Source organism: Papaver somniferum, unplaced genomic scaffold, assembly GCF_003573695.1.
Source record: "Papaver somniferum cultivar HN1 unplaced genomic scaffold, ASM357369v1 unplaced-scaffold_10, whole genome shotgun sequence".
In the NCBI taxonomy this organism is placed as follows: Eukaryota; Viridiplantae; Streptophyta; class Magnoliopsida; order Ranunculales; family Papaveraceae; genus Papaver; species Papaver somniferum.
Window position 1 is genome coordinate 11,425,516 of NW_020618825.1, and position 25,988 is coordinate 11,451,503.

The 25,988-nt window shown below is 35.2% G+C and overlaps 1 pseudogene; it reads right to left on the reverse strand.

Annotated features, from left to right (window-relative positions):
- Window positions 1–24,323: 24,323 nt before the first annotated feature.
- LOC113327449 lies at window positions 24,324–24,423 on the reverse strand (annotated as a pseudogene).
- Window positions 24,424–25,988: the final 1,565 nt, after the last annotated feature.

The following is a 25,988-nucleotide window of genomic DNA, read 5'->3' on the forward strand; positions in this document are numbered from 1 at the left end:
CATAGTTTGGCTAACTCTGGCTATGTAAAGAGTGGTCAAGATTTTTCCTTCCTCAATTGTTATGTTATGTGAGAAGAAGGTGATATCTAAGATTGAGGTACAATTCAAATCTATTAGATTCATACCATTTACAACTGGACGCCTTGAAAAAAATTGACGTGTTGTTATTATTATTACAGGTAAGGGATACATTGACCATACTTGCGCAAATAGCTCACTTCGCAAATGATTGGTTTTGCATGTACTGTCTAGAATGCAACGAGGAATTTGAGGAAACAAGGCATGAGAAGCAGTGTCCGGAGTATTTTGGATATAGTAACTTAGACCCGGTGTAATACTTATGTTCTTTTTTTTAGTTTTTCCACAATCTATTTATTTAATAAAAATGAACATTGCAAATACATAACATCAACAAAAATTAGACAGATTGTGTTTGACAATAATGTCTACTGATGGTCCGGAAACGACAAAAGAAAGGAATTGCTGTAGAAGAATTGTTGGGACATACAACGGATTACTTGATACGAATGAAAGAGGTATAACTATTTCGATTCTGAAATCACATAAAGTTCACAGTAGAAGATGATATCAAGTTTAAAGTTAGTAACAAACATAATATGGCTAACTAAAATGTTAAAAACAAACAGGATATATAAACTTAGAAAGCCGTGGGACTTGAAGAGGCCAATTTTGAAAACTACAATCTTAGAAAGCAACGATCCACAATACCATAATTTTTTTTAATAAATATTCAACGTAGAAGATGTCAATTTTTGGTAAAGGATCTATTGACAACCTATTAATTTGAAATAGGATCAGGGTGTATGTGTTCAAGGTTCTTTATGAGGTAATGTGTCGCCAGATTGTATTCCAAATGAAGGTAGGAACATATAGAAATGACAAAATGTCCAAGACTTTTGAAGTTACCAAAGCCTTCATTAAGACAAAATGCTAGGAAAAATACTTTGTTGAATATTTAATGGCAGAGGTTCGCGTATATACAATCCCTTTGAAAAGGTAATGGATACACATTTAAAACATTGTCATCTAATGAGTGTTACAGGAAAATCATGTTACATTGGAGAGTTTGTATCATCCGTTCGATGCAAAAAAATACTATTCCCCGCCTATTTGGAGGATCGACAACATGACGATGATATATGAGTCAGTTGGAGCGAAATAGGAGCATGGGAAGACTTTTATGGACGATATTGATTAATTGATTTCACTGAGATGAGCGTTGTTGACGACATATTTCCAAAAAATATTTAAACTTCCATGTTCATGTAGAGCATTATCTCATTATAAGCAATGAACCTAAATAAAAAAGTTTCTGGAAGTTAAGATTATATTTCTTTCGTTTGAGCAAATCTCCGGCGGTAAAATATTAAAGGAAAAAAACAACAAGAAAAAAAAGAGGAAAATCTCAACTATTTTTATGACAAACCATATTAAATCATAAGGAGTTGATAAGTATTCAGGACACAAATTATACAATATATTAAAAATGAACCAACATCATGGCCCGTGCCGTAAATAACATTATGTGTATGTAATATATGATGCCTATTTATCAATGATAAGTTCTTCTTCTTAGCTAATTGTTACACAAACACGTTATCATGCACGAAACTATACCGCAGAACTAGATTGGATCGGTTGATTTTTTTTCCATGGATGCGTTACCAGGTATTTCTTTTGAACAAAGATATTTCGTTTCATAGTATATATTAGAGTTCCACGAAAGCATGATTACCAAACGTAGCAATTTAACCGTTAGATTTTCATGAAAATATACTATTTTCTACCCAATTAGTCTTTTTTTACTCTGTTAAAATTTTAATCCATTCGGAATACGATGCAATCTCCAAATTCGGATTTTAGTAGAAATGTCTTCGTTCAGAAAACCCTAATTATAACCGCGTCGCAAAACCTAGGTTTCATATAAGTTTAACCGTTGGATTATTCTGTAATTTGTGTATGTGGTATATGTATCCTAATGGATAAACTTTAAAATTTCATAAAGATCCAACCATGTAAAGTACTCCAAAGTACGTTATCTTTCCTGCCTTGTCCACAAAAACGTGAATCGGAACAGTCATACAACATCATAAATATATTTTTGTAGAGTCGTTGGATGTATTTGAAATTTCAATATGTTTGTCACAATATTTTCATGAATCAACTGTACAAATTGCATCATGATCGGACCATGGTACATTTGCCTGTCGATCATAAAAGTTGAAAGAAGAATTTTGTCAATTTTTAGGGTTAACGATATGTTTTGGGCTCATATGATAATAGTTTCAAAATTATCAATGGGCCTGAATATTTCATATATAATGGACCATGTATGTTTATATTCATTAACCATGACCTTGTCAATCCAGTGGACCGGGTCTTGACCAAATAGTTGACCAGACTTTGACTAAACCAATTCGACTCTAATTTGACCCTTTGAGCTCAGAAGTACTTGATCACCATTAAAGAGTCTATGATGTTGAACTTTGTGTGCACAAGTAAAATACGTTCTTCATAAAAATCTTCAACTTGTAAAGATACACCTTTGAAAGAGGAAGCCATACCCTCAACTTTTCCAAGGCGACATATTAACTTCAGACGATGTAATGCTTTGAAAGAAGTTTGTCAAAACATTCATTTTCCCCCAAACTTGAATGTTCAGTGGGATGTAATCCACTTGTTAGACTATAATAAGTCAATAACTTTGAAAACGATATGTTGTAATTAAAATCACACCTCACATTTTGTGGAAAGATACTCACAAAAGTTTCCATGAGTCAGAGATGTAATTCTTGTTCCAGTAGTAATGATACAAAGTAAATGTATCTACCTATAATGGGACAAAGATGTAATTCTGACTCATATCAAAGAGAGTTACAAATCTTGGTATAAGAATTTTACTGAGAATGATACAAGCGTTGTAATGCAAGTATCATATAAAAGTAGTCAACTACAAGAGATATAGAGAGTTTAAAGGAAAACGAACACACTATATTCTTGGAGAAGGTCATTCCCTAGACATCAACATTAATGGCAAGAAGAAATTTTCCAAGTCAATACACTTATCCATTTTTTGCTTACCTTTATTCAATCGAATTCGTATGGTTAGATTCTATATTTTGATTCTAGAATGTTGTCTACATGATAGTTTGACATATATTTCATTAGCTAAAATGAAGAATTTTTTTTTGCGAAGAATTAAATTCATTATCATTTTCATGAGATTGAAATAATCTAAAGAACTTGAGATATACTCAAAAGTACTTAAGTTATAAGGATCATTCATACATTATGATGAAAGTATATCATCTTCATGAACGGTAACACTCTAAAGTAAATGAGATAGATTTTCTTTTGTTACGTAATAAGGTCACACCACTTATTACACGAAACTATTAAGGAATTTAAATTAGTTGTTGAACTATTTCCTTATAATGTGACTACAAGGATTGGATCATCGGGCGCAACATTGCTCAAAATTTGTTTTGAAGATAGAACAAAGACGTCGCAAAATCTCTAGATGTACCGAGATATAATCACACATTTTTAAATTCCCAAGTAACCCGTGCAAATGGATATCATGTGGAACATCACAATGATGAGAATGTAATTGATTGCATCTTTTATAGTCTCTAATATATTTGGAAGGAAATATATTTTAGAGAAACTAACAAGTCAATCTAGTGCAATGTAATTCACTATAATATTTGGATTAGTGAATCCATATTGACTCCGACGATGAAATGTTGGGAACTAACTCATACAAGCTTTGGGCATAACCATAGAGAAACTTTGGTTGTGACATGATGATTGTTTTGAAAGAACTCATACAAATATCACTTTATTTGAGTGAACAATAATGGGAAAAAGATTGACAGAATGCAAAGTGACGACATATCTCTCAATAAGTGTTTTCTAAAGTACTAGATGCATAACCCCCCCTTCCCATTATGCTTTTAAGTAAGAGAGCATATCACTCATTTTACAAAGTCTTTAGTAAAACAGGATTTAGACCATCCTAAAATGAAAATGGTAAACAATCCATATTACAAAGAAAACGAGGTGATATTTAGAAAAATATTCATGCAGAACGCGGACCATTAAAGTGACTTATGGCTCTGGTGAATGTTTTGATATTTTGAACTAGATATAGTTCCCAAGAAGTTTTGCGTTTGGAAAACTACTAGCACATATTATACATCTAAGGGCTCACCACCCCTTGAAAATGATATCTAGTTCACATCAAAAGGACTTGATGGTTATTGCATGTTTAATAGGATCAATGTAGAGCATCCTATATCCCATGGTCTCGCGAAGGCTATCAGCAAAGGTTATAGATGGTGCCTAAGGCATGCTTATGCGTACAAACCTACCTTTAACTTCTTCGGGAATATGCAATATTACACGCATCTTCACTTATTCGTTTTAAACCCACAATTGGTTAACCATTCTTTGCGTACCAGTTGGTTACTGGATATAAGCCTGACATTTTTTGTTCTTACACAATTTTGGTTGCACTATATATGTTCCCTACGACTCCACGTCGTACTATGCTGGGTCATCAAAATGATTAATTTACTATGTTGGACAAGAATTTCCAACAATTATCCGCATTTTTAAAAACTTTGGCAGAGAGATCTCTTACTACTAGATTTGCGGGTTGTCATTTTAATGAGACAGTCTTCCTGTCATTAGGGGGAGATAAGAAAAAGTATTTTCTAAGGGAACGGCAGAAATTTTCGTGATGTGTTCCCACTGTGTCTCATATTGATTCTAGTACTCCACAAATCACTACACCATATCCTGTATTTCGCAACATTTTGAATTTCGGGAGTGTGCAACGGATATTGACGTTGCACCATTTGAAACGTCTATATCCATTGCGCATTCAGATATACACTGCACAAAATAAGTAGTATAGGTTTATTAAATGAAATTAACGGAGCAACGTTCTGAAGCGTGTAAAAACGTTGTAAATAAATGGCATTTATGTAATATAAGCTATGAAAATATTTACTTGTTTTCAGTTTTAATAAAAAAGAACTTAGATAATTCGGAACTCGTTTCTCTCTTTCTCTCTAAAAACTCTTCTTTTGAAAACCCGAGAACCACTCTTGAATCTGCTATGATTTCAGCTCAAAAACGAAAAATCGAAACATCATACTTCTATAGCCTGATTCGTAAACAACACCCATATACCATAAATGTAGATCTATTAACCCTAGTTTTGAAATTTTCGTAACCCTAGAAGAAAAAAATCCTGAAATCGGGAACCCATGTACCAAAAATATGATGGTTGTTCTTACAACAGTTTGTTTATCATCATGTATGCTTTAATTTCAGTTACATGAATTCTTAGGTTTAGTTTGTTTTGTTTTTATGAAGTTGTTCTGATTTTGTTGATTACTTTTGACCTATATCTAAGGTTTATATAGCTCTGATTTCTCTTTTATTCTTCCTGCATCGCTAGAAATTCATTTAGATCAATAGTTCTTTTTTGTACTAGATTTATAGCTACTGATTTATGAAATTTGGGAGATAAATCTATTTACTGGTGCAATAAGATTGATTTGGAAACCCTTGTTTTTTGGGAAAGATTTTGATCTAGCAGTGCTAGAGCAAAAATGATCTAGCAGTGCTAGAGCAAAAATGATCTAGCAGCTCCTAAGCCACAAAAATTTGACCATCTATGAAATCAACAAACTCTTTTAGCTAACTTGAGTTAGCTGCAGATTCTTTTGTTGCAAAAGTTATTGAAAGAGAATTTAAAACTTTATACAAGACGACCGACGATGAACTTTCGTAAAAAAAAAAAGAAAAAAAAAGAAGATAGCTTTCACAAATGTACTAAACACCTGCGAGTATGTTGGAATTTAACCAAAAAATTGGTTGAAGACTAGATCGAGATAGAAATCCAACTCAAGAAGATATGAAGGCCGACTAAGTTGCATAATTTGTATAAAGACACGAATTTGAGCAGTGAAAGTTGATCATATGAGAAAGAAAGACTTGTGTTTCTACATGAATCAATTGTTTGAAAAGATTTTTTTACATCATCAGGTAACAACACAAAGCTACAGAAACAATCATTGTGAATATACATGATCAAATCTGTGTATGGATAGTCCTTCTAACTAAAAGAAATCAGTAGTACCGTAGTTGTAGATACTATTCACATGAACCATGAACAAAATAATTAACATCGTACTACTAGTTGATTACGATAAGAGAGGATATGATCAGGATTCCACTTCTTATATTGTTGTAACAAACTTATGTAAGAAAACTAAGACATCAGATGTATTGATTGGAAAAAAATCCATCAAACCAATATAAACGAGAAATTCAACTTCTTTCGATCGCGATAGTTAACGCTTCTTATGATATATGTAGTTTGGATTACTGGAGTTACTTCAACTTTTCACGATTATAGTTTAAAGGAATAAGTTTTTGATCTAGATATATTTGGATGCGATTCTCAACTAAACTAAATATAATAGATCTTGGGAATTCCATATATTTAGGGATTCTGCATATTTTTACTCCTGCCGGAATAAAAAAAATACCGATGGGGAAATAAATCCACAGTTAACTCAGGTTAACACTAGAGTTTGTTGTGGTCATATTCATTGAAATTTTGTTGCTAGGGAGATGCTAGATCATGTTTGCTCTAGCACCACTAGAGCAAAATATTTTCCTTTTTTTTCAACTGTAAGGTTTGTTGGGTTTGACATATTCCGATCTGTTGATTCCTGCTTTACTCTCTTTTGGTTAATATTTCATAATTTATAAAGCCAGGGTTTTACATATTATGATCAATAATGCTGTTTTTTTTTTTTTTTGATTCGGTTGTTGTGAAGTAATTCACTGAGGCGCGACAGAAAAAGGAAGCTTCATTTTCTAGAGGATCTCGTTTTACCGAAAACGGCTGCTAAAGGTATCACTATTAGGTGGTGACGATGGTGAGATTTGGTGGTGCAGATATTCTAAGTAATTCACCAAGTTTCTTTTCTTTCTGTTGTTAATATCGAGTGTTCGGTAAATATAGCTTTTGACTCGGGAAATGTATTTTTTTTAAGGTTGGACGTGAACTAATTATAGCATCTATGCTATATATGCTTGGTGGTTTAACCACTCGGGAAATGTATTTTGTTTAAGGAATGAGACCTGAAATTTCACAACCAGCCTCGGATTTATAAATAAATCCTTAGGGGTGCATTGGTATGTATATATCTTTTGACTGTAAATTTCTACCTCCACCAGGCATATATTTATGTGTATATTCTTTTTTGGGGGTCAACTAGAAGGGAATTTAAAGGTAACTATGATGGTGTGGCATTCCTTGGTGTCATGGAAATCACACCTCACATTTTCTCATGTATTATTATGATCTGAGCAACTTTGTTTATATAGTTGCACTATTTCTGTAGCTCTGTTGTAAGACATAAAAGAAATCCTAGGGAAACTGCAGATCTGTCTAGCGTTCAGGAGCTCTTAATCGAGGTTGATAGTAACTGTCTTTCAGGAGAGTTACTTATTTTTTTGGATTTGATCGTTTAGAAAAGTTCAGGGTGTTTATGTTAGCTCTTCTTTTGTATAATTTCAGGTTTTTTGGACATCGTCAAGCAATCGACATATGTCAGAATAGCAGATAGTATCTTGGCTTTGGTTCAGTACAACACCTACCCGTATCTTGTTAATGTAGTGAATTCGAGGTTAATTTTTATTAATCACTAATCCACTATTAATGAATGTGTTAGAGCATTGCTCGGTTAAACCCACCAAGCGTTGGTATGTCAAGTTTGGTTGTCATATTTAAGTGAATCAAAACTCATGCTAAGAGTCGCTTGATTATGTACTAGAGTCAACTTCGTGTAGGTTAGCTTGAAAGTATTAGGATATGAGACATTACAAGTATTGCGAAGTCTTGAAGATGTGAAGAAGCAAGGAGCTACAAAGACAACAATCATCCTTCCACTTGAGGTTAGTGATATTTGACTTGAACTGTTTCATTCCCTAATGTATCTTTCAAGTCGTGCATATTGAAAACATAACTGCAAAGCATATTTGAACTCTAGATAGATATAGTATTAAGGAATAAAATACAAAGTTTATTACTTAACCATTAAACTTTGTAGATAAGACATCTCCATATCATTTGAATGCTATTATGATTATGTATGGGTATGAGGTGAGGATTTCATCATAGAGAACAATGTTTACATGTGTTCTAAGGAATTAAGTTCATAAACTTGTTTGTGGAACGAAAAGGAAATTTCCAGGTGTTATTGGTTTTTTTATTAATTGCATATCTTATGAACAACCAATATGTGTGATAGAATATTACCGCTCACAACTTGTTGTGTTCTTGGTAGAACTATTCACAAAGGCCTGACTTATGTATTGGTATAACTTTTAATAGTAAAACCGATCTTAAGCAATCACCTGTGGTATGATCGTATTTTGTATGTCTGACCAATTAAAAGTTAAGAGGAACCGATCCTTGTAAGGGGTGCAGTACATCAAAGGGAAAAGATCCTTGTATGGGGAGCAACAAGGTTTATAGCAGAAAGGGGAACCGATCCTATGGACATGTGCAACATGTTTTTAGACAAAGGGGAACCGATCCTATGGACATGTGCAACACATTTAATTTAGATACCATATATATGTGGGGAACCGATCCTAGTACCTAGTCAACCGAACTTGTTTTGGTAGAATTGTAAAACCATGATTGTGATTCAATGTTGGTTTGATCAATCACATAGTTCTTGAAAGTCAGATGAACCAATTCTAAACTTGTTTGGAAATGTGGAAAATCGGTTTCAAGGTTATAAGTGTCAAAGAGAACTTACAAAGTAAAGATGTCGACAAACTTTGAACACGTGCTGTGAATGTTTATTTCTTTAATTGTTCAAAGATATTCCTTACGGCTAAGGGGAGAGAATCCCAGGATCGAAACATAAGTAAGTTAAGAATCTTTTAATTAAGGTTATTAATTTCATTTTGTAAGCAAATTACAAAATTAGTAATGTGCATTTACTAATTAGATTTTCCGAGAGATTTCGATCGTTATTTTTGGACATAGCATTTCCAGGAATTATGAAAACCGAATCTGTGCTTTAATAAATATATTGAGAATATTTCGGTTTTGGAAATTCCTTGGTGTCCAAACTTCCTTGTCTATAAATACTCGAAGTTTTCCTTTCTAGCAAACTAATCCTTCGTAACAATAGATTTACTCTTTTGTTGTTGTTACTGGTGTAGCCGCCTATTCGGAGAGGAGAGTAACATAATTAGGAGAAATCTCTTACGGCCGCTCAGTTTAAAGTCTTCTTTGGGATTGAGAAGCTTTAGCGTGTACCGTTGCTGGGAAACTAGATAATTGCGGTTTATCTTTTGTTTTCGATTGATCTGATTGACTAACGGTGGTTGAAATATGATGCACCTAATTTTTTTATTCTTGAGAATCTTCTCTTCAGATATAAGATTCACTCAAACTAGTTCAGAGTTTCGACAAGGATCTTTAGACTGTTGTTAGTTCTAAAGACGATCTTGTGATAATCCATTGTTAACAGACTCCGTCTGTGCATGATTGATCATAAGAGATTCAAGTGACTGTGTGCAGGTTTTTATTGAAGATTTAAGAAGATTTGAAGACAAAGAAGATATTGAAGATTTGACTTGGGTTTTATAATCTTTGGTGTGCACAATACTTTTTTCGGTAAAAGAGGATCCAATTAATAATCGGTTATCCTTGTGGTAGATTGGATTGATTAATTGAGTAGATCGGCATCAACGCGATTCTTTGGATTAAAGATGTTGTTGGCTTAATCTTAAACGATTACCTTTGGGTGATTGAACAGAAGATAGATCTAAGGACCCGACGAAGGAGTTTATGTTGAGATAAACGGAAGAGCCTTTGTCCGAATCATATCACTTGGTTGAATAGAGTTGATACCAAACATATTTGTTGTTCCTTTACTGTTTGGAATACGAATCAAAGAAATTGTTCCAAGTACGTGACTTATTTATAAGTTGGAGGCGTGGGAATACAGAAGGAACTAGGTGAAATATAGGGTTAGTTACTTGGTCTCAACTATACGAAATTAGTGTAATCTTGTGTAGCGGCTTAATCCTGAGAGTATTCAATTCTGGACTAGGTCCCGGGGTTTTTCTGCTTTTGCGGTTTCCTCGCTAACAAAATCTTGCTGTGTCATTTACTTTTATATTCCGCATTATAATTGTTTTATTATAATTAAAGTAAATTACACAAACGTTAATTCCTATTTACTTGATAAGCAATCCTATTGTGTTTGGTTAAGTCCGAACCTTTGTATCAAGTAAACATACTTCGTTGTTATATTGTCTCGATCTTGTATCCATAGACGATCACACGAAGTGTGAACCGATTAGTTGTATTGTCTCGATTCAGTTCATAGACAATCACTTTCGGAGAAAGGACTTATAGGTAGTAAAAGTTTTAGCTTGAGGTATATTTGGGTACCATCGCCTTTTCAATTGGTATCAGAGCAGGCAAACACGAAAAGATCTAACAATCTGTGTTTGGTGCGATCCAACCTATAAGAAATGATTCAAAGTAAGATTAAGCAAAAGAGAAAATTATTGAATGACTCAGTTAACGTATCGCAAGAGGTTTTTAAACCATCTTCAGAATCAGAGGTCACAGACTCTATGTTGTAAACGTTTCGTGAGAAATTGTTGTCTAACGTAATTCTCTTAAGTATGTATAATGAGCAAATAAAGGAACTTCAAGTTACTTTACAATTAAATACTACTGAATGTTAAAGGCATCGTCTAGACTACAAAAAATTGAGGGAAGATACTTCTCAACAGATTCAGGGTCTTGAAGAAAAAGAAAACGCTAGTCTCTCTCAAGCAAAACTGTTAAAAGAGGATCGTGATGCTGCTCTTGAAAAAATTCATTTGTTGGAAGAGAAACTTGTTGAATCTGATGCAATGATTAACTCTCAACAAAAGAGTTTTGAAGAGAACGAAAGTGTATATTTCTCACGAGAAAAACGCTTTGAGGCTGATCTAGCCAGTGCTCTTGATAAAATCAAGATGTTGGAAGAAGAAAATTTGGAACTAAAAAAATCTAATGAAAGCTCAAACAAGTTCACCTCAATGTTAGAAGAAAGTAAAAATCATCGTGATACACGAGGATTGGCTATAAGGGAATAGATGCTTCAAATAATAACAAAGAGGTAAAATTTGTTAAAGCTACAAATTCTTCTCAATCAGAGGCTTCCACTGATGACAAATATTCTCCTATCTCTTGTAAAGAAGAAAAGTCTGTCAATCCTAAGAATAGTGTTCAACCAGCAGTAATCAAAGAGAGCACTTCTGCTAAGAAGAAGAAGAAGAACACTCGTCGATCTCCAATGCAAGAGGACCCACAAAAAGGTAACACTAAAACTCACACTTTGTATATTTATACTAAGCATTTTTATTATTGTGGTAATAAAGGACACTTGCAATGGGGATGCAAAGTTCGTAAGATACAAGATGCGCTTTCCATTGTATCAGACGAATTGGCTAAGTTTTCTCCTCTTAAGAACTCAGATCGGTATTGTCCTAAGTTTAGGCAAAAGAATTATTATAATGATAGTTCGAATTTTTCATATCACTCGACAAGCTCATCTCATAAAAGACCCGAATATACAAAGAGATATAACTTTGTAAATGCAAAGATAAGATCTTATGTTCCAAATTGGAGAAAGGGTGTTTCGCAAAATATTCAAAAGGACAATGATTCTAATGGTATTATGAAGGAGAAAGCTTCTTCTGCGAAACCTAACTCTAAATGGGTCCCAAAATCCTCGATATCCAAGAAGGGACCAAAAGTTAGTCACAAGAATGACTCTCAGCTGCTAATTGTTGGTGACGATAATTACAAGAGTCTTCTTGAAAGACTAAAGAAAGACACTATGTCTGAAATCTCTAGTACTAGTAAAGGTTGTGATAATGACACTCTTCATCACAAGTCAAAGAAGAAAAACAAGATATGGAACAACAGAAAACAAACCAAGCAAGAGGTCAACATACTTGATTTTATGTTGAATATTTATGGTGTATTGCAAGTTGATTTATGGGATGTTTGATTTCGGTTTTACTACCTTAATATTCGATCTCATATATTGTGTACCTGAAAAAGCGGGGGTCTAACAACACCACCCAATATTTCGGTTAGCAATCTGTATGGACAAACTCGAATATACTTTTAAGAGAATCAACAAGACTCAATCAATTAAAAGTATATCAACGAGTTTATATCTCTCTTCTTGATTTGATTTACTCAAGAAAGAACTGTGAGTTCAAATCAAATACAAGGAATAACTTTGATGGTACCAAAGACCAATATCCAAGGATCAATCAATATCAATCAACAACCAAAGGTCGGATTTCCAATTGATTGATTTAAATGAAACCTGTATTATTTCAATTATATAAACAAATATAATGCGGAAATAGAAATAACACAGACACTAGAAATTTTTTTAACGAGGAAACCGCAAATGAAGAAAAATCCCGGGACCTAGTCCAGATTGAACACACACTGTATTAAGCCGCTACAGACACTAGCCTACTCCAAGCTAACTTCGGACATGACTTTAGTTGAATCCCAATCCGTATCCCACTGATCCAAGGTACAGTTGTACTCCCTACGCCTCTGATCCCAGCAGGATACTGCGCACTTGATTCCCTTAGCTGATCTCACCCACAACTAAGAGTTGTTACGACCCAAAGTCGAACACTTGACAATAAACAAATCTGTCTCACATAGACAAGTCTATCAAAGGATCAATTTGTCTCCCACAGATAAACCCTAAAAGGTTTTGTTCCGTCTTTTGATAATAATCAAGGTGAACATGAACCAATTGATAATCCGGTCTTATATTCCCGAATAACATCCTAGAGTTATCAATCACCACACAAGAATCTTAATCGTATGGTAGCGAAACAAGATGTTGCGAGATCACAAACAATGAGACGAAGATGTTTGTGATTACTTTTTATATCTTGCCTATCGGAGATATCAATCTCAAGCCAATCAATCTGATTTTACTCGTACGATAGAAGATGCAAGATCAGATCACACAACTACGATAAAAGTAGTATCGGTCTGGCTTCACAATCCCGATGAAGTCTTTAAGTCGTTAACCTGGTTTTAAAAGAAGAAAACCAAAGGTTAAAGGAGAACCGACTCTAGTATGCAAACTATATCACACGTGAGGTGTGGGGATTAGTTTTGCACATATACTAGAGTCCCCCTTATATAGTCTTTCAAATCAGGGTTTGCAATTAAGTTACCTTGGTGACAAAGCAATCAATATCTACCTTTAGATGAAAACCTGATTTAGATTCAAGCTAATATTTCTCAACCGTTAGATTGAAAACTTAGCTTGTTACACACACTTGAAAATGCACGCTTCTAGGTTTGTTAACCGTACCCAAACATATGCAGTTGTTGGTTCAACAATAGTTAACCAAAGGTTAGCCATATGAGCGTTCCATATCAACCACATTCTTCTTCATCATAACTACTTCAAATGATCATTTCAAATGAACTAGTTAGACAGTTGTTCAATTGGAAGGAAATCTCATGTAGTACACAAGACACAATCGAAGCAAAGATGATTTGATTCACTTGAATCGGTTCATGAACTTTTATAGCCACGGTTTTCAAACTTCATTCCTTAGTATTTTTAAGTTTAAGTTCAGAAATCATCTTCAGATATATAACCTTATCAAGTTCGCAGACTAGGTTCGCGGACTTAAGTTACCGGGCAGAGTTTTCAAACTTCATCAGAAATTCTCGGGTATGAGAACTTCGCCGGTTCGCGGACTGGGTTCGCGGAATTAGTTTCACGCAAGTAGTTTATCAACTCCAGCAAAAATTCTCGGGTTTGAGAACTTCGGCAGTTCGCAGACTGAGTTCGCGGACTTGGCTCACGCCATTCTTCCGGTTCTCAGGATCAACAAAGTTGGCAAACTTTGGTTCAAGGAATAGGACTTATACATAAATGTGTTTCCACAACAATGCTTATGTCCACCATTGGTTATGTAATATAAACTCCCATTTCAATCATTGAAACATTCTTAGAGGATGTTATACAGTTTTTACACCATTTCTCATCAAAGCATTTTTCAAGATGATTGAAACATATCATGACTTTCGTCACATGGTAAAGATAAACTCGGTTAAAGAGAAAAGCTTACCAACTCATATTTCGAGATATAGATAGGCGAGGTATACTCGGATCTAAATACCAAATGTGTATAATCACAGTCTATATATATAACATACGACTTATTGTATCAAAGAGTAGGAGATAGAGTAGATAGACTTTTGAGTGATAGATAAGTTCAAGTCTTCACATACCTTTTTGTCGAGAAGTTCCGCCGGTTCCTTGAGTAGTTCTTCTATTTTTATGATGAATCGCCATGAAGTTCTTGATCTCAACTACACTTTCTATCCTAGTCCGAGACTTAGCTATCATAGACTAGAAATCAAGACTTATAGTTTTGATCACTAACATTGACAAACATGCTTGAGATAGCAACGCATGTGAGTTCGACCGAACAATGCTCTAACAGTACCCTTATGGTTTGGGTGACCTTTTGATTTAGCGGGATTAAGTTCTATCCCTAGTAGGTAGGCTTTATCAAAGGATCATGAGGGGTTCTGATAGAAACAATATGTGAAAAAGTCACAATATGTTGAATCGGTTTTGGTTTAGCATAAAAGCATATTGTTTCGACGGTTTTCAACTTTTGCTTGCAATTGTTAAAACCGGTTTTCAACCTTTCTCTGGTATAGGTTGAGGTGTGTTGTTATTGTTTTGTTTATGCATAAGGATGACAACGTGGTGATATTTCAATTTCAATTCTCCCTGGACGAAGATGCTATCATATTGGAGAAGTGGATGCGAAATTTGAGGTAACAATCTTGTTAGTTAATTGTTTTCCTGTTTAAGAAAAGCCTGAGTTTATATTATATATATTTGTTGCTTTTGCTTAAGAAAATTTTGGTTTAACTGATATTTATTCCATGATGTGTGTGGATGTGTGTTTCATTTGGTTCCGGTTAAGAAAAACTATTGTTATCTTGCTTTATTGTGTGATATCAATTGTTTAGGCTTACAAAATTTCAGTACAATTGATGTGTATGTGATTCAATTGGTTCCGGTTAAAAAAACTATTGTTATCTTGCTTTTGTATGGTATCAATTGTTTAGGCTTACAAAATTACGGTGTAATTTCGGTGCTTTTAATGTCTATGTTGTTTCAATTGCTTCCGGTTGAGGTGAATAAATATGCAAGTTCATTTATTTTGGTTTGTATGAATTATTTATGGCTTAACGAAATAATTTGAGTACGAGATGAGTTTTTTAGTCCAATTCGATTCATTATAAGAAACTAAGTTAATTCTGATCTTAGTTTGTCTTATCAAAGTGAGGTTTCAATTATTCAAGTCTAATCGAATGCCTAAACAAGGAATGCTAGTTAACTAACCTAGTACTTGTCTTGTTTTAAATCAAAAGGTCTAAGTTTATGGATAATTAGAACCTGATGAGAAAAATGGAATTTATCTTTATTTTGGTCTTATCGAATTAAGCGGTTGTTTTTGAACAATCGGTTTAGCAAAGGGACTAATGTGCTTAGTTGTTTTTGGTTCGCTAAACTAAATTGGAAAAATTGTTTCGGAAAATTGTTTCCTTGGTAACATACCAAAATAAGACTACTTGTAGTTTCGGTTTTAATATTGGTTATCAGAACGTGATGTGTGGAACCCTCGTACCTCACTCTACAGGTTTGCAAGTCTATTCTGAGATTTGTAAGATTCTTTTCGTGTTGTCTTTTATTTTTTCGTTTCTTTGTCATTTTTGTGACAAAAAGGGGGAGAAATATATGGAGTAAACAGGTGATGCTGGCATTGATTTTATATTGATTGGTATCGCTAGGGAAAATAACATTGGTACTTGAATGTTTTATCTAAAGAAAGAGTAAAAGCACAGACTAAGGGGGAGTAACATGTCATATAAATTGGTATAACAAATACGTGCGGATTGAATATCTACCTATCTTCCTTAGGGGGAGTATTAGCTTTGTTATTATAATGTCAACAACGGAATTTTCAAGGATTGAATGTAGTTTTATTGTGTTGTTGAATCGGGAATCAAGAGGATTGTAATGAATTATTGTAATTTGTTATCCATATGATGTAAGAGTTTTTTCACTAAAATTGACAAAGGGGGAGATTGTTATCTATTGAACCCACCAAGTGTTGGTACGCCAAGTTTGGTTGTCATATTTTAATGAATCAAAACTCATGGTAAGAGTCACTTGATTATGTACTAGAGTCAACTTCGTATAGGTTAGCTTGAAAATATTAGGACATGAGACATTACAAGTATTGCGGAGTCTTGAAGATGTGAAGAACCAAGGAGCTACAACGAAAACAATCATCTTTCCACTTGAGGTTAGTGATATTTGACTTGAACTGTTTCATTCCCTAACGTATCTTTCAAGTCGTGCATATTGAAAACATAACTGCGACGCATATTTGAACTCTAGATAGACATAGTATTAAGGAATATAATACGAGGTTTATTTCTTAACCATTAAAATTTGTAGACAAGGCATCGCCATAATCATTTGAATGCTATTGTGATTATGTATGGGTATAAGGTGAGGATTTCATCCTAGGGAACAATGTTTACATGTGTTCTAAGGAAGTAAGTTCATAAACTTGTTTGTGGACCGAAAAATAAATTTCCAGGTGTTATTGGTTTTTTTATTCATTGAATATCTTATGAACAACCAATATGTGTAATAGAGTATAACCGCTCACAACTTGTTGCGTTCTTGGTAGAACTATTCACAAAGGCCTGACTTATGTATTGGTATAACTTTTAATAGTAAAACTGATCTTAAGTAATCACCTGTGGTGTGATCGGATTTTGTATGTCTGACCAATTAAAAGGAAAGGGGAACCGACCCTTTTAAGGGGTGCAGTACATCAAAGGGAACCGATCCTTGTATGGGGTGCAACAAGGTTTATAGCATAAAGGGGAACCGATCCTATGGACATGTGCAACACGTTTTTAGGAAAAGGGGAACCGATCCTATGGACATGTGCAACACATATAAGTTATATATCATATATATGTGGGGAACCGATCCTAGTACCTAGTAAACCGATTTTTTGGAAAGCTAGTGTGACTATGCATAGTACTCACAATGGAGGTAGAACCAAAACTTGTTTTGGTAGAACCGTAAACCCATGATTGTGATTGAATGTTGGTTTGATCAATCACATAGTTCTTGAAAGTCAGATGAACCAACCTAAACTTGTTTGGAAGTGTGGCAAATCGGTTTCAAAGTTGTAAGCGTCAAAGAGAACTTACAAAGTAAAGATGTCGACAAACTTTGAACACGTGATGTGAATGTTTATTTCTTTAATTGTTCAAAGATATTCCTTAACGTCTAATGGAAGAAAATCCCAGGATCGAAACATAAGTAAGTTAAGAATCTTTTAATTAAGGTTATTAATTTCATTTTATAGGGAAATTACAGAATTAGTAATGTGCATTTACTAATTAGATTTTCCGAGAGATTTCGATCGTTATTTTTCGACAGAGCATTTCCAGGAATTATGAAAACCGAATCTGTTCTTTAATGAATATCTTGAGAATATTTTCCTTGGTGTCCAAACTTCCTTATCTATAAATACTCGAAGTTTTCCTTTCTAGCAAACTAATGCTTCGTAACAACAAATTTACTCTTTTGTTGTTGTTACTGGTGTAGCCGCCTATTCGGAGAGGAGAGTAACCTAATTAGGTAAAATCTATTACGGACGCTCAGTTTAAAGTCTTCTTTGGGATTGAGAAGCTCTAGCATGTACCGTTTGTGGGAAACTAGATAATTGTGGTTTATCTTTTGTTTTCGTTTGATCTGATTGACTAACGGTGGCTGAAATCTGATTGCACCTAGTTTGTTTATTCTTGAGAATCTTCTATTCTGATATAAGATTCACTAAAGCTAGTTCAGAGTTTCGACAGGGATCTTTAGACTGTTGTTAGTTCTAAAGACGATCTTGTGATAATCCATTGTTAACAGACTCCGTTATGTGCGTGATTGATCACAAGAGATTCAAGTGATTGTGTGCAGGTTTTTATTGAAGATTTAAGAAGATTTTATGACAAAGAAGATATTGAAGATATGACTTGGGTTTTATAATCTTTGGTGTTCACAATACTTGTTTCGGTAAAAGAGGATCCTATTAATAATCGGTTTATCTTTGTGGTAGATTGGATTGATTAATTGAGTAGATCGGCATCAAAATAATTCTTCGGATTAAAGGTGTTGTTGGCTTAATTTTAAACGATTATTTGGGTGATTGAACATAAGATAGATCTAAGGACCTGACGAAGGAGTTTATGTTGAGATAAATGGAAGAGCCTTTGTCTGACTCATATCTGATGTAGTTTTGAGAGTGATAAGTAGAAGTTTGTTCAAAGACTTGTAAAGATTTGATTTCAGACTTAATTTTGGTTTCACTTAATGTTACGAGAGACTGGGACTAAGGATTCCACCAATAAATCCATTCATGTGATTCATATAGTTATTCTAGACAATTATAGCTCAAATAGAATATTGACTTTGTTTCTTTGCCAAGGTAGATTTTTGAAAAGCAACGACTATAAATCTAAAGCATGGGATATCAAAAGACTTAACCTAAGTATAACCCATCAATTGAAATCACAACCGTTCAATAAAACTCATAAAAAATTAATAATCCTTCCAAAATGTCATGAAAGAATTAAATATAATTACCACACGCATGAAAAATGGCTTCCTCCGTCATCCCAATGTTGGGGTTTAGCTCATGATGTCGTACAAACTCTCAAAAGATAGAAACATGGCTCAAAGAGTGTTTAAAGATGGAAGTACAAGGAAAATCACCAAAACAGATCAATTGCAACGTTTATATGCGTGGAAGATCGACTGTTACTAACGATATAGAAGATGTAAGACTGCTGGGAACGATACTATGTGTGTCGTTGATAAACCACAATTTTCTGCGACTGACTTGGGTCGTCCAATGTTCTTCAGCTTCGTCTTCTTCCTCCTGCTGCTGCAACTTTCTCTGCAGCATGATTTCTTCGTACCAGAGCCTCCTCTAAAACTCCGTAAAGGCCCCAAACTACCCAACAACCACTCCTGACTCCCACGGCTCCTTTTTATATGCCACAGGTCAAAAATCCAACGAGTTAATCCTCTTTTTTTCTTTCACATAAAGTTACGGACTTCCCTTATTTCTCTCCTCTAAGCGTCCTCCGAGTTTCCCAAACTCTTCCAAAATTGATATATATGAATTAAGCAGAATATCTTCTCCCATTACCCACGTAGTTTCCATATTTGATAATCCAGAAAACCCGTAAATACCAACTTCTTGTTTTATCGAAACCCATGATAATCCTCTATTTATTCGAATCTAAACCACATAGCAGCCCATATACCTTTCATGTTTTATTGCAACAAACTACTACCAATCCGTATCCATGAAAAAAAACCGTGAAAATCTCGTCCAAGTAAATCCAGAAAAGTCCGCAACTTGTTTTCTCTCCTGTTTTATCGTACATGACCATAACTTCCTTCTTTTTCGAACTGAAATCCTTCACCTATCCCGTGTTGCCCCAACAGGACTAAAGAAAACGAAATCGGAGATTGAGTCTCGTTAAAAACACTTCCAAAATCCGATCAAACTTCCATGCAAGTGACAACTTGTTTTCCTGCCAAATTCTTTGTTCGAAAGTGAAGAAGAAATGCCCCCTAACCAGAATAGGGTCCCATTAGCCGTGGGGTGCAAATAGTAGATCTGGGGTGCATATAGTGAGGGGTTATCCCTTATCAACTGAGTGCCCATTATCCAAAATGGGGATCCGAATAGCAATTGTCCTCCGGGTGCTTTTATCAACTTTTCGAGCCAAATTTCTCCGCACAAGTGTATTTCTCCAAAAACACCTACAAAGACATAAAATAACCAAATAAGCACAAAATCGAGCACTAACAATATATACAATTGGGATCAAAATAGACACATAAATGAACCTATCAAATACCCCCAAACTTATTATTTTCTAGTCCTCGAGCAAATCAAATGAAATAAAATCCTAACTCATTGTCGCAGGCATCGTCGATTGCATTTAGCGTATGCAATAAGCCTTTAAACCCATAGGTGTCCCTAGTGGCCGAGTTATAGTATCGGGAGGGCTTACCATAGATATACCCACAAAACCTTTACTCCAGACCCCAACTATCTACGCAAAACCTTGGAAGGCACTAAAGAATCTCCTTGGTTGGCATACTTATTGACTACAGGAGGAAGTACCCTGATGCGAAATTCCAATTGTTGTACACGAGTTTGCACTCTAGCATACTAAAATTCATATATAAGTGACAGAGCTCTACTCAGATAGTCGCATTATGGACATCAATATCCGGAGTCAAAACTAATCACATGGATAGATCAAGAAGATGGATATAGAGAAAAACATAGATGGTTTTGATGTTTACTAGGTGAACGGTGTTTCTCATATCTGTCTGAAGGCATCTGCAAAAATGAACCTATCCTAATGGACTGAGATACTAGTCTGACTAATATCAACACACTGGCATATACAAGGGTACCAGTGGTCGATAATCCTAACTCTAGGTCAACACAACTGGCATATACAAGGGTTCCAGTGGTCGACTTTATTGAATTTATTCCAGTTGGTATGATGGTTTGGTCTCAGGTTTTTTTTTTTCTTATTCTTTTTTTTTTATTTTTTTTTGGGTATCTCAATCACTCTAATTCACCCTAGAGAAACATAATTTAAAAACAAAACAAAATAAAAACATAACTGAAAAGGACTCAACGAGATATGGTGAAACTATCATGTTATTTCTAACACCTGAGCTCTTTAGATGTTAGAATAGACTCTTTATGAATAGACTCTTTAGATGTTGCCATCTAGTCAGATTGGTTCCTCAACTCCTACAACCAAAATGCTTCCATCCACTTAGATTGGTTAGTGCCATCCTGATAGACACGTTTTTGTGTCTGATTTGTCTTGATTCTATATATTGTTAGGGCTCATTTTTGTACTTATTATGGTGTTTTATTTATTTGTAGGTATTTTTGGCCAATAAACATTTTTGGAAAAAATTGGCTCGAAAAGTTGTCGGAAAGCACCCGGAGGACATTTGATATTCGGACTCTCACTTTGTATAAGGGGTAACCTAATTACTAAGGGGCATCCCATTTACAGGAAGTTGTTAATCGCACCCCTACCCTGGATAAGGGACAACCATCTTCAACATTTCAAAAACCAGGTTTTGGCGGGAAAATAGGTGCAGCGAAGAACAGTTTTGGCAATCGTGATTTGGAGGAGTTTGAGGTCGATTAAACCTCTGATTTTCATAGGATAGACTCCTTATGGGTCTAGGAACCTGATATGGGTGTTTAAATCGATTAGACTGGTCTCAATCGACGGATTTTTCTCACAACAGAAAACATGGAAAGTCACGTGTCTGACCTGTTTTAGGGAATTTTAGAGAGATTAAAGTGTTGTAAACTTTCCCAAAGATTTGTATCTATCTAAGGAAGAGTTTAGAATAAAAAGGAAAGCTCAGAAACGCGTAGAAATTCTAAAACAAGAAATTGCCGCAACTTGGCCGTGAAGAGAAGGAAAGAGATTTTGGAAGATTTGGGAGAGATTTAATCGGTATTTTTGATATAAATAGATATCTTGGGTCATATAGAAGAGGTGTCGAGAGTTTGGGGACCTAAGGAGAGCCAGAGAAGAAGAAATCAGAGTTTTACCAAACTCTGTTTCTGTTGCTGCTGCTGCTGCTGAAGAGGAAGAACGCGAAGAACATTGACGCACAGGAGACAGTCGCAGAACAATGTCGTTGTTTAACAACTGAAGAACATTAAGCTGTGCAGGGCATTCGTATTCTAGGGTCTTAAAATCAGCGACGAAGCAACAGTACTTACAACAGTTTTCTGTAACAGCTGTTTTCCAACACCAATACACTGTTGCAAACAGTCTGTGTTATTACTTTTCACTCTTTTAATCATCTTTTGAGCAAAAAAACACATATTTTGAGATCATGATTAATATGAGGAGCTAAACCCCATTGCTGAGGCGATAGAGGAAGCTATTTTTCCAACAAAAATTGGTATATTCTATTTTATCTTTTTATTTGCAATAATTATATGATTATTTTCCTTGAACTATTATTGAATATGATTTTTATTTGAGTGATTGTGATCTATTTTGATGGAGTATGCTTACTTTTAAGACTTTTGATACTTCATACTTGTTATTTACAATTACTACTTTTGAAAATCTACTTGTTGCAATATTTTAGAATCAAATTAAACGAGAAGATTGCATAAATATAAGTATTGGTTTAATCACTTTGAACTTGGAAAATAGTGGAATCTTAGCCTCAGTGTTTCTTTTAGTATTGATATCATCTTTGATTGAGTTTGCTATAATTTTTAGTGAGTTTTTTATTTTAATATTAGAATTTAAGTCTAATTAATATCCTTCACAAGTCTGAGAATCGAACCACTTTCACCACTATCTACAAATCACATCAATTTTTGGCGCCGCCGACGCAGACTTGTTTTTAGGGCTTTAGATTTATTTTTCTTTATTTTTATTTTTTTTTTGTCCCTTTTTCTGTTTTTGGGTATTTATCTTGTGTCAACAGGTTCTGGATCATAAAGAAAATTGAGCCAAGGAGTTTGGTGATTTCATAAAGACTTGGAGATAAAGATTAAAGCAAAAAGAACAGAAAAGAAGACAATTTTAATTTAGACAATTTTAGTTTAGGGTTTGTTTATTTTATTTAAAAAAAAAACAAAACTGTATTAGGGTTTATTATTTTTGTAATATTTCTTTATTTTTTGGACTTTTGGACTTTGGGACATTATTTTTTTATTACCCTATGTAAGGGTACTTTAAATATAAACTGTTGGCAGAGAAGGAGGACAATTACGATATTGTCTCTGCACCTTGGGTTCGTACACTAGACATCGAAGTCAGTGACCCGAGTCGACTACAACCGATTCATCCCCCGTTTGGAACGGGAGGTAAGATTCTTAACACTCGCAAATCCCCTGTCAGCGAGTTACTGGACTCCTTCGTATGCATATATGCTGAGGACTGAATACGGACATTTATTTTTCTAGTAAAGGGCAAGGCCTGGCCATACAAGATAAAGGTTCGGATTTCATTACCGTTCTCTTCTTGCCCGCTTTAGGAACACGTAACCTACGCGAACCTAAGCCTAAAATTTTGACTAGAACGAGACCGATAGGGTAACGAGCTTAACAGGAAAGTCATTCGAAAAATATTGGTTACTCTTTTAAGCATACTTCGAAGTTCTTGACGGTTTCTGTAAGTTGAATGCGTGACTGCGCCGCCTTGTAATACCGGTGAGGCCTTGGGTATCAAAGCTCCACCGAGATTCCCTCGCCTCTATTCAACTTACGTTAACTCGGATTGATTCCAGAGGGGTTTACTTAAATTGTAACGAAGTCCCGTTCGAAGGATTAGAAGCTGGTCTAGAAACAATCTAAGTGAAGCCATCATGCTTTTTGTTTGCTAGAAATCAATAGGTTTGATTTGGTTGAGTCGGCCTTCATCTGTGTTTGCTTACCCTTCAAATTTATAAAATTCTATTGTATGCCTGAACGTAAAAGAGACGCACTAGGTAGATTTGTTAAAGAGAAACCTAGTAGTTCGAAGCGTCTCGATTACCTTAATCTAGAAAGTCCGGCTTTTGAAGAGTCTGTTTTTGAACGTTCTTTGACTAAGGAGAGAATTCATATTGCTCCAATAGCGCCAGAAATGGCAACTTTGAAAGCTTTGTTGAATCCAACTAGGACTACTTGTCCTTCGTGTATTAAGTTAGCTGAAACGGAGGCACCCTATGAACTGAAACCTGGGACCTTACAGATGCTCCCAATCTTTTTAGGGAAAGCAAATGAAAACCCTTATTACCATGTTAGGGATTTTGAGGAAATTTGTAGTACTCTAAGAATTAGAGGCTTAGATGATGATGCTTTGAAACTTAGGTTATTCCCATTTTCCCTGAAAGATAAGGCCAAGTCGTGGCTGTATAGTTTGGACTCCGAGTCAATTGAGACATATGAACAACTTACATCTGCCTTTTTCAATAAGTTTTTCCCTAGGCACAAAACATCGTCTATTAGGACGCAAATATGCACATTTTCACAACAAGAGGGAGAATCTTTATATAGGTATTTGGAAAGGTTCAATGATTTATTATCCCAGTGTCCTCATCATGGTTTAGAAAAGGTTAGGCTAGTTCAGATCCTTTATGAGGGTTTAGATTATTCCACAACGACCATGGTTGAGTCTCTATGCACTGGTGGATTTGAAAACCAAACTGTTGATGCGGCGATGGAATTTTTTAATGAAATCGCCGAAAAAACCCAGCAATGGGAAAATAGTAGGGCACCCCAGAAAACAATTCTTTTAAGTAGAGGAAACGTTAATAGGGTAGAAGGAGGCTATGAATCAGATGCCAAAATTGCTGCTATAGCAAAAAGGTTAGAAGCCTTAGAAGTGGGCCAGACTAGTGGTAGAGTGGAGCCTTTTTGGGAAGGCCAATATTGAAGAGCAGCCAATGCTCTTTATAATAACACTAGATTTGATAACCGTCAAAAGATTGACCCATATTCAGAAACCTATAATCCTGGTTGGAGAAACCATCCGAACCTTTCGTGGTCTAAGGGCCAAAGTCAAGGTCAGTTTAGTAATTCTAATGCTCCCCCAGGTTTTGGCTATACTAAGAATCCTTCAGGACTAGCTCAGTTTCAGAATCAGTCAGATAAGAAAATCCTAAGTTTAGAGGAATCTCTCGCCTTGTTAACTCAGCAAACTGCAAAATTCCAGTTATCCGTAGAACAGAGTCTACAAGCTAGTAACAGGATAGGACAAGAAAATAGTCAGGCTATTTCCGAGTTAAAAACCCAGGTTGGTCTGATAAGTGATTCTTTGAGAAAAAAGGTAAGTTTCCTAGTCAAACACAACCCAACCCTAGAGGAGTTCATGAATTAGGTGCAAAACCATCGAATCAATTGAATGTTGTTAGAACCCTTAGAAGTGGTAGAGTTGTAGACAATAAGGTAACCATGCCCGATAGTGAACATACTGTAGTTCACCCTCAGGATCTCACCTCTCAGGACCAGTAGCTGAAGAGACTGATAAAGTTTCTGATGATGTGAATTCGGTTCCTGAAAGGTCTGATTTTAGGCCTAGAGCCCCATTTCCTCAGCTATTAGTACCAACAAAGAAGGAATCGAACTTTAATGACATAGTGGAGGTTTTTAAGCAAGTTACCATAAACCTTCCCTTATTAGATGCAATTAGGCAAATTCCTGCTTATGCCAAGTTCCTTAAGGATATGTGTACGCGAAAGCAAAACTTAGCGTCCATAAGAAAGCCTTTTTAGCTAGTCACGTAAGTTCAATCATTCAGAACACCACAACTCCAAAGTACAAAGACCCAGGTTTCCTACCATTGCTTGCACAATAGGTAACTTCCGGGTAGAAAAAGCTTTACTTGACTTAGGAGCCAGTGTGAACTTACTGCCATTCCATGTATACTTACAGCTAGGACTTGGTGAAATGAAACCTACTCAGATGACACTGCAGTTAGCTGATAGGTCTGTTAAAATCCCTCGAGGTGTTATCGAGGATGTTCTTATTGAGGTCGACAAGTTTATTTATCCAGTGGATTTCGTGGTCCTAGATACCCAACCTGTCCCTGACCAGAGAACCAGATACCTGTGATTTTAGGTCGCCCATTTTTAGCTACGTCTAATGCGATCATTAACTGTCGAAATGTGTGT